The following is a 12811-nucleotide window of genomic DNA, read 5'->3' as shown; positions in this document are numbered from 1 at the left end:
CTAGATTTCCTCCAATCAACCTTATGTAGCATGACGCATAACCAGTTTTACATTCACCTCAAACTTTCATAATTTGTTTTTCATGCTCCAGGCTATGTTATTATAAATCATTAGCATTACATCAGCATTAAACATAGCCCTTATTTTCGGCCATTTAGAAATTTCCTTTATGTTTTGATGTCATCGTTCAGTGTATGTGGATCATCAGAACCTTGAAATTTGTTAGTCTCTAAGGTGCCACAAGTACTCCTTTTCTTTTTATCAGAACCTTTAATTGCTATTAAATCAGAATCGGAGAGTTACGGGCACAATATGGCCTGAGCTTAATGCCAGCATTTTATTATCTTTTCCAAAGAGCGTCTTCATGGAATCATAGGACTGGGAAGGGACTCGAGAGGTCATCTAGTGCAGCCTGCTGCACTCAAGGCAGTACTAAGTATTATCTAGACAATCCCTGACTGGTGTTTGTCTAACCTGCTCTTAAAAATCTCCAGTGTTGGAGAGTCCACAACCTCCCTAGGCAATTTATTCCAGCACTTAATTCAGGGGGACTATTTTGCTCAAAGTCTAATATCATGCTTATAAATCAGTAAAAAAAAGCTGGTTGGTTTGCCTGTTGTATTTTGAGGCGCTTTTTATTTTGTGGCCTTGATATTCAGTTTTTTCCCCAATAGCTGCATCAGACTTGAATACTGTGTCAGCTGTCCCTTTGACATTGTTTGCTCCCCTGGCACCTCTCATTTCCTATGTAACAAACTCCACAAGTGCTCTCTGCACGGGGGCGCCAAGCTCAGAGGGTGAACAATGGTGTAAATTAGACCAGCCCCTCACACTAACTTAGCCCCAACTTGAACAGTGGTTCAACCATATTATAAAGTCACTGAGCATCTCACAGAGAAAATATTTCTTTATTTCTCTGCTGTAATTTGGGGCCTGACCCTGCAAAGTTTTACTTAGGCAAGTAGCCTAATGACTTCAGTAGTAATATTTACATAACAGCAAATATGTGATCATATTTATCATCTGTTGCAATTGCTATGTGAACTACTTTAAAACTGAGCAGTAAAGAGGCACATGAGATTCTGGGATAGGTCATACATCTTCCTGGGTTTATATGTTGAAAAAGAAATGGGGTGGAGAACAGTTAAGTATGAATAAAAGGCCAAAAGGAGGAAACGAATGAAACAAATGAATTAGTAACGTTTGAGCAAGATAATTATGACTGATCCCTTTGTGTGCACACAGATATTTTTGTCAGTGCAAACCTGAGCTTCCGTGTGAATAACCACACAGACTTCCTTGTTCTTGTGGTTTGTTCTGATCCGCTGAGCTGTGTGTAGTTGATTTAACATTTACTAGACCGGCAGCACAATGCACACGGAAGGTGTTTGTGGTGATTCACAGAGGGGCTGGGCTGTACCATGGACTCAACCCAGCGGATCACTGGACTTACAAGCATTAGTCAGAAGGTGACCTGTCCTCTCTCTGACAATACCCCATTTGGAACGCAGCCTTCAGAGAGTAAAGAGACCTGTCGGACGATTTCCCTGGTATGTACATTTGAATTAAGTCCACAAAAGAGCTCTGATACCTTTGTGTTGCTGGAAAAATGACCGGAAAGAGGGAGGTTTTAAGTACAGTATAATTAAAATAATAGATTTTTGTCCTTTATTTTGGTGACCATTGTAGATGTTTTTTACAATTAAATCTGGCTCAAGCAAGGGTGATTTCAGTAGCTGGATGTAAAATAAAATACAGCTAGCAGCAACCATTTGGGTCAACATATTTATTTATTTTCCCTTATTTATCATCCCTTATTTATTATCCCTTCTTATAACATGGGGAAGCTGAGAGAGAAATCAGATTAGCTAGTGTACTTTTACAATCTATAACCTGGGGACAGGTTTCCTTCTTTCCACTCCTCTCTCTGTTCTTACCCTTCTTTATTTCTATGTATCTGGTTTTCCAAAGGAAAATTTTCCAGCCAGGGTTATTTGTACAACACTGTTTATGGCAAAAGTTAGTTTTAAAGCCCTGAGCCGTTTCAGTTTCTGCATGTCCATTGACTAACTAGAGATAGAACCTGTTGTCTGATGTGTGTTCTGTGCCAAACGTCTTTATTGTTTACTAATATCAGAATATCACTAGAAGTATTTCTGAAAGAAACAGGATTTTTTTTTAGTATCAGTGACAAATGCTGTGGCTAATTAAAATGTAATGTTTATGGCTAGTCTACTCTAAGTTGAGTATTGATTGGTTGTTTTTTGATAGCGCCTGCAGAGATCGTTCTCGGATCAGGCCCCCACAGAACTACGCCCTGTACACACATGGAACAGACAGCTTACAATTTCAGCACATGACAAGGAAACAGGCAAAGAGAAACAACCAATTGGAGGAGTCGAAGAAGACAAGGTACCCATGTAATGATCAGGTTTAGTGCAGGTTTAGTGCAGATCATGTTTAGCACTCACAGGCTGGATAATAATGAACTCTTCACTGTCTTACAAGAGAAATCTTTTAATATTCTTGTTCAGAAAACCCAGAGCTGAGCTGACCCGAGCTGTAAATAAAGCAAATAGGTCTGTAAACTGTAGATCTGTGCAAGGCTTCACCGCAGACTCTTTAATGCTGATATGACTCCAATGTGCTGTAGGGGGAGGCTTTGGGTCCAATGCATCCACATGTTTTATTATCTTCTTTAGCTGATTTTAAATTCATCCCCAGGGTAAGCAGTTCTCACCAGGAATGTTATTAAAAACGAGGACTGCCAACATCGGCTCATAGAATCATAGAATATCAGGGTTGGAAGGGACCCCAGAAGGTCATCTAGTCCAACCCCCTGCTCAAAGCAGGACCAAGTCCCAGTTAAATCATCCCAGCTAGGGCTTTGTCAAGCCTGACCTTAAAAACCTCTAAGGAAGGAGATTCTACCACCTCCCTAGGTAACGCATTCCAGTGTTTCACCACCCTCTTAGTGAAAAAGTTTTTCCTAATATCCAATCTAAACCTCCCCCATTGCAACTTGAGACCATTACTCCTCGTTCTGTCATCTGCTACCATTGAGAACAGTCTAGAGCCATCCTCTTTGAAACCCCCTTTCAGGTAGTTGAAAGCAGCTATCAAATCCCCCCTCATTCTTCTCTTCTCCAGACTAAACAATCCCAGCTCCCTCAGCCTTTCCTCATAAGTCATGTGCTCTAGACCCCTAATCATTTTCGTTGCCCTTCGTTGTACTCTTTCCAATTTATCCACATCCTTCCTGTAGTGTGGGGCCCAAAACTGGACACAGTACTCCAGATGAGGCCTCACCAGTGTCGAATAGAGGGGAACGATCACGTCCCTCGATCTGCTCGCTATGCCCCTACTTATACAACCCAAAATGCCATTGGCCTTCTTGGCAACAAGGGCACACTGCTGACTCATATCCAGCTTCTCGTCCACTGTCACCCCTAGGTCCTTTTCCGCAGAACTGCTGCCGAGCCATTCGGTCCCTAGTCTGTAGCGGTGCATTGGATTCTTCCATCCTAAGTGCAGGACCCTGCATTTATCCTTATTGAACCTCATTAGATTTCTTTTGGCCCAATCCTCCAATTTGTCTAGGTCCTTCTGTATCCTATCCCTCCCCTCCAGCGTATCTACCACTCCTCCCAGTTTAGTATCATCCGCAAATTTGCTGAGAGTGCAATCCACACCATCCTCCAGATCATTTATGAAGATATTGAACAAAACGGGCCCCAGGACCGACCCCTGGGGCACTCCACTTGACACCGGCTGCCAACTAGACATGGAGCCATTGATCACTACCCGTTGAGCCCGACAATCTAGCCAGCTTTCTACCCACCTTATAGTGCATTCATCCAGCCCATACTTCCTTAACTTGCTGACAAGAATGCTGTGGGAGACCGTGTCAAAAGCTTTGCTAAAGTCAAGAAACAATACATCCACTGCTTTCCCTTCATCCACAGAACCAGTAATCTCATCATAAAAGGCGATTAGATTAGTCAGGCATGACCTTCCCTTGGTGAATCCATGCTGACTGTTCCTGATCACTTTCCTCTCCTCTAAGTGCTTCAGGATTGATTCTTTGAGGACCTGCTCCATGATTTTTCCAGGGACTGAGGTGAGGCTGACCGGCCTGTAGTTCCCAGGATCCTCCTTCTTCCCTTTTTTAAAGATGGGCACTACATTAGCCTTTTTCCAGTCATCCGGGACTTCCCCCGTTCGCCACGAGTTTTCAAAGATAATGGCTAAGGGCTCTGCAATCACAGCCGCCAATTCCTTCAGCACTCTCGGATGCAATTCGTCCGGCCCCATGGACTTGTGCACGTCCAGCTTTTCTAAATAGTCCCTAACCACCTCTATCTCTACAGAGGGCTGGCCATCTCTTCCCCATTTTGTGTTGCCCAGCACAGCAGTCTGGGAGCTGACCTTGTTAGTGAAAACAGAGGCAAAAAAAGCATTGAGTACATTAGCTTTTTCCACATCCTCTGTCACTAGCTTGCCTCCCTCATTCAGTAAGGGGCCCACACTTTCCTTGGCTTTCTTCTTGTTGCCAACATACCTGAAGAAACCCTTCTTGTTACTCTTGACATCTCTTGCTAGCTGCAGCTCCAGGTGCGATTTGGCCCTCCTGATATCTTTCCTACATGCCCGAGCAATATTTTTATACTCTTCCTTGGTCATATGTCCAAGCTTCCACTTCTTGTAAGCTTCTTTTTTATGTTTAAGATCCGCTAGGATTTCACCATTAAGCCAAGCTGGTCGCCTGCCATATTTACTATTCTTTCGACTCATCGGGATGGTTTGTCCCTGTAACCTCAACAGGGATTCCTTGAAATACAGCCAGCTCTCCTGGACTCCCTTCCCTTTCATGTTAGTCCCCCAGGGGATCCTGGCCATCTGTTCCCTGAGGGAGTCAAAGTCTGCTTTCCTGAAGTCCAGGGTCCGTATCCTGCTGCTTACCTTTCTTCCCTGCGTCAGGATCCTGAACTCAACCAACTCATGGTCACTGCCTCCCAGATTCCCATCCACTTTTGCTTCCCCCACTAATTCTACCCGGTTTGTGAGCAGCAGGTCAAGAAAAGCGCTCCCCCTAGTTGGCTCCCCTAGCACTTGCACCAGGAAATTGTCCCCTACGCTTTCCAAAAACTTCCTGGATTGTCTATGCACCGCTGTATTGCTCTCCCAGCAGATATCAGGAAAATTAAAGTCACCCATGAGAATCAGGGCATGCGATCTAGTAGCTTCCGTGAGTTGCCGGAAGAAAGCCTCATCCACCTCATCCCCCTGGTCCGGTGGTCTATAGCAGACTCCCACCATGACATCACTCTTGTTGCACACACTTCTAAACTTAATCCAGAGACACTCAGGTTTTTCCACAGTTTCGTACCGGAGCTCTGAGCAGTCATACTGCTCCCTTACATACAGTGCTACTCCCCCACCTTTTCTGCCCTGCCTGTCCTTCCTGAACAGTTTATAACCATCCATGACTGTACTCCAGTCATGTGAGTTATCCCACCAAGTCTCTGTTATTCCAATCACGTCATAATTCCTTGACATCACCAGGACCTCCAGTTCTCCCTGCTTGTTTCCAAGGCTTTGTGCATTTGTATATAAGCACTTGAGATAACCTGTTGATCGCCCCTCATTCCCAGTATGAGGCAGGAGCCCTCCCCTCACAGACCTGTTGGGTTTGGTTCTCCTCTGCACCAGTGCACAGCTCAGCCAGGTTTGCAAGAACATCAGGGAGCCCAGTCCAGCTTCTTCCTTCCGAGAGCCAGGTTTGGCCCTGCTGAGAGTCTGGGCTACTTGTGCCATGGACTCTGGGTCCTTAGTGGAACAAAGAATGCGGCCGTACTTACACAGTGGGGGATTCTACCCGGGGAAGCAGTGACTGTGAAAAAGATTTAGGGATAATCAGCTGAACATAAGCTCCATTTGCAATGCAGGGGCCAAAGGACTGTGGGATCCCTGGATGCAGAAACACAAGACTCTTCAATAGGAGTAGAGAGGTTATTGTACCTGGGTATTTGGCACTGCTGCAGCCGCTGTTGGAATACTGTGTCCAGTTCTGGTGTCCACAATTCACAAAGGATGCAGATAAATTGGACAGAGTCCAAAGAAGAGCCATGAGAATGATTAAAGGATTAGAATACCTGCCTTATAATGATAGACTCCAGGAGCTCAATCTATTTAGCAAAAAGACAGTTAAGAAGTGACTTGGTCCCAGTCTATAAGTATCTGCAATGGGCTCTTCAGTCTTGCAGAGAAAGGTCTCGCGTGATCCAATGACTGGAATTTGAAACTAGACAAATTCAGACTGGAAATAAGGTGTACATTATTAACAGTGACGACAGTTAACCACTGGAACTATTTCCCAAGGGTCATGGTGGATTCTCCATCACTGGCAAAGTTGCAATCAGGATTGGGAATGTTTTGAACAGGTTGACTCTAGGGCTTACGGGGGGACCGGTCTCTGGCCTGTGCGATGCAGGAGGTCTGATGAGATGATCACAATGGTCCCTCCTGGCCTGGGAATTGATGAATCTCTGGACTCATCACAGTGGAACGTAAATGTAGCACAGTTGTCCTCTGCCATGCCACTCCCCACGCATGTTTACCCCCGCCATGCCCCTTACACTATAGGGGTGGGGGGCAGGTGGCAAAGCCGATGCTCTCTGGCTAATCTGAGCCTGGAGGCCACAGGCAGCTGGGCATGAATGAGAGGACCTCTGAGACTGCTCTAACTGATGCCAGGGAGGGGAAGGTCCCCGCACAACCCCCAGCAGTCTGGCGCTGCATCTTTGTAACCACCACCCTGCTGTCTGCTGCTCTTTACTCACAATCTTCATGGCCCTTCCAGAATATGCAGCTATCTAGAGTGCCCTGGACCCAAGTACTCAGTGCCATCACAGTGTAACTCATGGCCCAGACAAAGGGCAACGTTATTAAACATGGAGCTATAAGGTATGAAAGCCAGCTGCAGTTTGCTGACACTGTGTGTCAGGTTCCTTTATCTCTCTATTTGCCTTGGTTTCCCACCTCTTCATTTCCTCCTTTTTATTGTGCTCTCAGAGTTCATTGCTCTTTGATATTTGTTTTCTTAGCCAGCTGTGGTGGCTGTGCTGGGGATTGCAGTAGAACAGGTTCTTCTGATTGACCTGCCTCTTGCTTTATCCCCAAGCCTGATAAACTTAGGGCAGATCCTGGAGGGTGGGTGCAGGGTGCCATAGGAACACAGCAGCTGCCAGAATGGGTCAGAGCCCAGGATCACCTAGGCTGGTAGATGGTCTCTGATGGTGGCCAGGCCTAGCTGCTTCACAGGAAGGTGCGAGAAACCTGCAGCAGGCAGCTCTGGGAGAAACCTGCTGCCAGGGAAAATTCTCTCCCAAGCCCCAGTAATTAGTGGCTGGCTTATGCTTGGAGCATCAGATTTCATGTCTGATCCCTGATGCGGGAGGGTTTTTTAGCACATACCATTCTAATTCTGGAAAAAGAAAAGGAGTACTTGTGGCACCTTAGTCTCTAAGGTGCCACAAGTACTCTTTTTCTTTTTGCGAATACAGACTAACACGGCTGCTACTCTGAAACCATTCTAATTCTGGGTATTCTTGCTATCCATAGAAATGTCCAGTCCTTTTGTGAATCCCGCTGAGCTCTGGGACAGTGCCGGAGGGACTGACGTAGTTTTAATTTACCTCCAGGCCCTGCTGCAGGGCTTGATGAAACTCACTGTGAGGCTGAGTTCATGGTGGTTTGGATATTGGCTCTGTGATGTGCACTGAAACTGGACAAAAGGAGGGTATCCTGAAAATCGAGGATAATAAGACAATAGGCCAGATTCTCAGCCGCTGGGAATCGCATAGCTTCAGCTGCAGTCAGTGGAATTCAAGATCTAGCCCAGTGCGTGGAGCTGGGGATAGTTGTCTAGTGGGGCCTGGCAGACCTTCTGTTGAGTCCTGTCACTTGTAGGCGATCCCACTAGGCCCTGCCTGCCGACCCCTTCTTCCCTGAACCAGCTGACCAGCCACATCAGGGTCGGAGAGGAACAGCAGGATGGAGGAACTGGACCCAGCACAGAGAGAACCCAGCACAGCTGGTGGTATTGGAAGCCATGGCCGGTGCCCCATTCCCTCAATGGCCCTGTCACCACCACAGGGAATAGTGGGTCCCAGATGCATTGTCCAACACGAGTCTCCCTGTGAGCAGTTCTCCAGCACAGCGGCCACCAGGGTGAGCAGGGTTCTAAGCCAGGGGAGGCGGGGCTGGGACCTAGCCCATCCAGGCGAGTTCCTGGGAAGAGGCGTATTTAGAATAGCTCTGGTAAACAGGGCTGCCCCACAGCAGGAAGGGTTCCTGCCACGTTCGGGCCCCAAATGCACCAGAGGCACCTGCACCTCTTGGGGCACATTAGTACCCGTGCCCTGCTCTAGAGGGGCAGGAATTCCCTCACTCATCAGCCTCACCCTTCAGGACCAGCCCACAACAACTAAGAGAGGAGAGAAGGGCAGGGCCAACCTAAAACTTCACTGTGCAGTGTGCAGGGACGAAGCCAGGCCGTCATCTGTGTGGTGTTGACCCTGGTGGCCTCTGAGCCTTCACCCTTGCCACCTCCAGGAGCCTTCACACTGCCTGCCCCTTACTCCGGGAAAGCCACAGAGAGTGCAGTGGGCTTCCAGACCCTTTCCCAGCTCTGGGCCAGATGCTCAGCAGGAGTAGGTAGGCACAGCTCCATTGACTTCAGCTAGAGCTGTGCTGATTTACACCCGCTGTGGATCTAGCTGTTTGGCTCTGAACTAAAGATCCAGGGACCAGCCTTTAACCCTGACAACTTATCGCTGAGCAACTATTTACCTACAACAGCTTTAAATTCTTCAAATGACTCACAACAGTAAGCCTTTGGCCGAATATTTGTATGAGTTGAACAGTTAAAAAAAAAAAGAGCCATCTGGCAGGTAGCATTTGCCTATGGACTAGCCCAGCTAATCACATTCACCCCCACCCTTATCACAGGTAAAAGTACATTTATTCCCTGTCATTATAAAACAATCCAGCCCCAGCCCTCTTATCAAATTAGTTTTGGTGCATTTGGTTAAGTTTTGCCATACAAATGTCAGTATTTCACCTCCTCGGCGTTCTACAACTCAAAAAAGCCTAGGATTGATTGGGCCAGGAAGTCTCCTTAGAGACCCATTTGTCAGCTGGGGTTTTCCACACTTCTACCAAGCAGGATTGCATCCCCCCTTCTTGACTTGCAAGAAGGAAAAAGGTTTAAACTGACCACCCTGAACATCCTCACAGCAAACAGTAATGCTGATGCTGGAGGGGAGACTGCTGGGGAAGATGCTGCCTCCTCTTAAATACACAGTTAAGGCATGAACTCAGGCTCACTCATCTGCCTGCTTCTCTGAACTGCCCCGTATGTTTGAAGTCAAAACAAATATATTTTGCAAATGCTCTGAACATAACAATGATCGTTTCAAAGCAAATTGCATCTATCTATTCAGCTAGAAGGCACGGTGTCGGATCCTCAGCAGGGGGGAATTGGCATGGCTGCATTAAAATCAATGGAGCAGTGCTGATTTACATCAATTGAGGGGCTGGCCTAATTTTTTTCCAAAGCTGCATAGCGAATGTGAGAGACAATTCAGGATGTAGGTCTGTCTTTTTTCTGTTCTACTTTTCTTTTGATCTCTTTGAAGGGAAAATCCTCGACTTCCATGTTTCGGTCAGCTCAGTAGCTAGAAATGTCTATTGCCACGAGTGTGTATGTGAGCATGTATCTGAAACCGGGTGGCTGAGCTGAGGTCATCAGCCTGCCAGGAGACAGAGAAAAGTGCAGCTGTGAAATGAAAAGGAAAAAAGAGAGAGCTGTGTTTTCTTTGGGAAGCTAACCTGAGTTTTCCTCCACTATTGAGAGGAGAATGTGAACATTCATAAACTGGGAAGTACTGAATCTCTGAAGCCCTCTCTAAGAATATGCGCATTTCATGAAATTTCTCTCCTAAGGACTGACTGCTGCAAACAATATCTTGGAAAGATCCAAGATCTAACGGGTAGAGAGTTTCCTTTAATGTCAGTGTTTGACAGGGGTCCTGTAAAGGAGGAAAAGTGTTGTCTGGATAATGTTTATTAAGAAATCGATTTGTTCTTGGAAAGGGTTTTAATTGTTTAGCCAAACAATCTGTACATTTCACCACCCCGCCACCCCCACCATCTTCCACAACTTCTTCCTTTCTATTCTCTCTCTGGCTAGTTGCTTCCTCTTCCATTGCATTTCAGTGGATTTTCCAAAATCAGTCGGAACATCGTAGAAATAGTGGGATGAAATGATCCCTGGGATACTGCAGTGAAGTGCTGGGGATTTCACCAGGGGCAGATTTGATCCAATGAGTTTCATTTGGGGTTACATCAGAGACAAACAGCACAAACAAGTAAATGACTTGCTGAAAGATGTATTGTATATTGGCGTATATGCCATTTATCTCTCTGCATACCCTGCAGCAAAATCTACAAGAGTATAGATGAATACACATTGTGTGATGGAAAAAAGCTGGGCAAGAGGAGGAAGCAATTGGTTCTGTAGATTATTTTGCAAGAGCCTTCCTGGGAGTGGTTCTCTTCCTGTTAAAGTGGGATTTGGGGCCAGTTAGAATGGGGTTGTGTTGGGGGTGAAGCCGCTGCCAGTGCAAAGGGGAAACAAGGGGAAAAAAGCCTTCTTGGACACACTCCTTCCCCTGACTGAACTCCTAATTCATTTGAAGATGGAGCTTGCTAATTTTATGAAGAGGATGATGGGATTGGGTTGCCTGTGACAGCAGGGAATTGAACTTGATGGCCCAGGAGGTCCCTTCCGTCCTACATCCTTATATTTTCTGTATCTCCCTTTCCTGGTTTCTTTCATTGCTTGGGATATTGGTGTGAAAACAAGCACATGGATTTTCAAGGCTCCATCCCGTTTTATGTTAGTGGTGCCAGCAGTCTCCTGGCTTTTGGCAATACTCACAGCAGGGAGAGGAAATCGCCACAGGATCTGCTCACAGAGATCCCCCTCCCCCACGTCATCCCAGAAAAGGCTGCATGGCCCGAAATCTGGCAGTGCCCTGGGAGGGAGGAGCCTCCCGCCCCCATCTGACTCCCTGGCTTCATGCTCCTCCTGGCAGAGCAGGGAGTTCTGGTGACTCAGTCCTGGGTGTTGCACTCAGGGCCGGGCAGGCTGGGAGCCCAGAGCTCAGAAAGGCTGAAGGTGGAAGAAGCACACGCTGTGTTCCCAGACTCCTCTGAATTGGAGTCGGGGGAGAGTAAGGCGCTGCAAGCAGAGGCTGAAGGAGGCGTAGGCCCTGCAGAGCAGGTCTGGCCGTTCATGGTGCCCGTGGCAGTCTCCGGGCCTAGGTGCTATTCCTGTGACTCTCGGCCAGTCTCATTCTCCGGCGAGCCTGGGACCTCTGCTGGACACGTTGGTGCCACAAGAAGGTGGAGGCTGCAGGTCTCCTCCTTTCTCATGCCTTTGCCCCAGGCAGAGCAGGAGGGAGTCGCAGCAGCTACAGCCTGAGGATGCGCTTGTCAGGGACCTCGTTCGGCTGGCTGATAAATAGCCTTTGCCGTGCTGTCCTGAGACTGCAGTGCAGGAGAGTACTCTGTGTCCGCTCAGCAAAGAGCCACCTGCCCGGTGAACTGCAGAAAGCTGGGCCCAGTGCCAGAGCAATGGATTGAGTCTCCAAGCCAGAAGAGGAGCTGGGCAGCTCGGGCTGACGCTCCTGCCCCAGAACCCCCTCTTCTTCTTCCTGGCCTGGCTGTGGCTGGCGGCCGCAGTGCTGGCCTGGTTCTGCTCTCGTGGGCGCGAGTTTATAGCCGCTGGCAGACAGAGCAGGCAGGCTCCCACAAACAGAGCCTTTTTGGAGAGGGCTGGGCTGGTAACTCCCCAGCACATATGGTGGTTGCCATTGATCTCCTTAGAGCTGTCCATTTGCAAGTCTCCGACGCTTCGCCCAAAGGGCTTGACTCAGCCGGCTCCTCGGTGCGTTTGAAATCAGTGAAATGGTGAGGCTCGGGCAGGCTCAGGCTTCGGTCCCCCTCCTGGGATTGTGTAGTATTTTTGTTGTCCGAAGAGGGTTGCAGTGCAATGAAGTTTGAGAACCCCTGATTGTAAATGGTCCTAAATGGCTGGACCACAGTTAAAGGATTATTTTTTATGGACATGCTAAGAATACTCAGCCAGCTAAAATCTGGCAAAGTCCCTTCAGTCTCCACTGTCTAGCCTTTACTGGGAATCAGAGACGGATCTACAGGAGCAGTTCTCCAGTTTCTTAGTTTCTCACATTATAACAGGACTCCAGTAAAACCAGTCAGGATGGAATTTCCTACTTTTTCTTTCCTTGGACGTTGAAGCTGTAGAGAGGAATGTGTCTCTTATGTTCACGCCAGCCCAGAGAAATACCTACAACCTCAATACTGGCTGAAAAGAAAAAAAAATTGACTTTGGCCCCTCTTTTCCTTGATTCATACAGTCAAGGCCAGTGACTGGGGCATGAACAATATTTCACTGGAGTAAATTAACTGCCAGAATATTATCTCCTGTAAATAAGGGCTTCTGGGGTCTGCAAACCCCACGGTGCTGCTAACTGGCAATACATTGCTTAGAAAATATTTATCACGTTAATAATAAACCTAGATGTGAAGCAACCACCCAGAGAGCAAGCTTTGGAGCTCCTTTAAAATGCACCTAAGGAAAAGAAGGCCAATCTTTTGTCCCACATCATGGCTTGGGCTGGTAAGCCCAGGGTCATTAACTCTTCCTTGGCATACTTCAATA

At 47.3% G+C, this 12811-nt stretch overlaps 1 protein-coding gene across 2 annotated transcripts in view; it reads left to right on the top strand.

Moving 5' to 3' along the window:
- The first annotated feature begins 502 nt into the window (after positions 1-502).
- The window catches only part of FAM3D (FAM3 metabolism regulating signaling molecule D), a 31252-nt gene continuing 18943 nt past the window's right edge, over positions 503-12811 (top strand). For both annotated transcript variants that reach the window (XM_038410212.2, XM_043517943.1), the window contains exons 1-2: positions 503-1550; positions 2272-2412. The gene's annotated coding sequence lies outside the window, so the exon portion shown is untranslated. The remainder of the gene's footprint in view (positions 1551-2271; positions 2413-12811) is intronic.

This window comes from Dermochelys coriacea, chromosome 7 (assembly GCF_009764565.3).
Source record: "Dermochelys coriacea isolate rDerCor1 chromosome 7, rDerCor1.pri.v4, whole genome shotgun sequence".
In the NCBI taxonomy this organism is placed as follows: domain Eukaryota; kingdom Metazoa; phylum Chordata; order Testudines; family Dermochelyidae; genus Dermochelys; species Dermochelys coriacea.
Note: the sequence above shows the minus strand (reverse complement) of the source record. Positions and strands in the feature narration are given on the sequence as shown.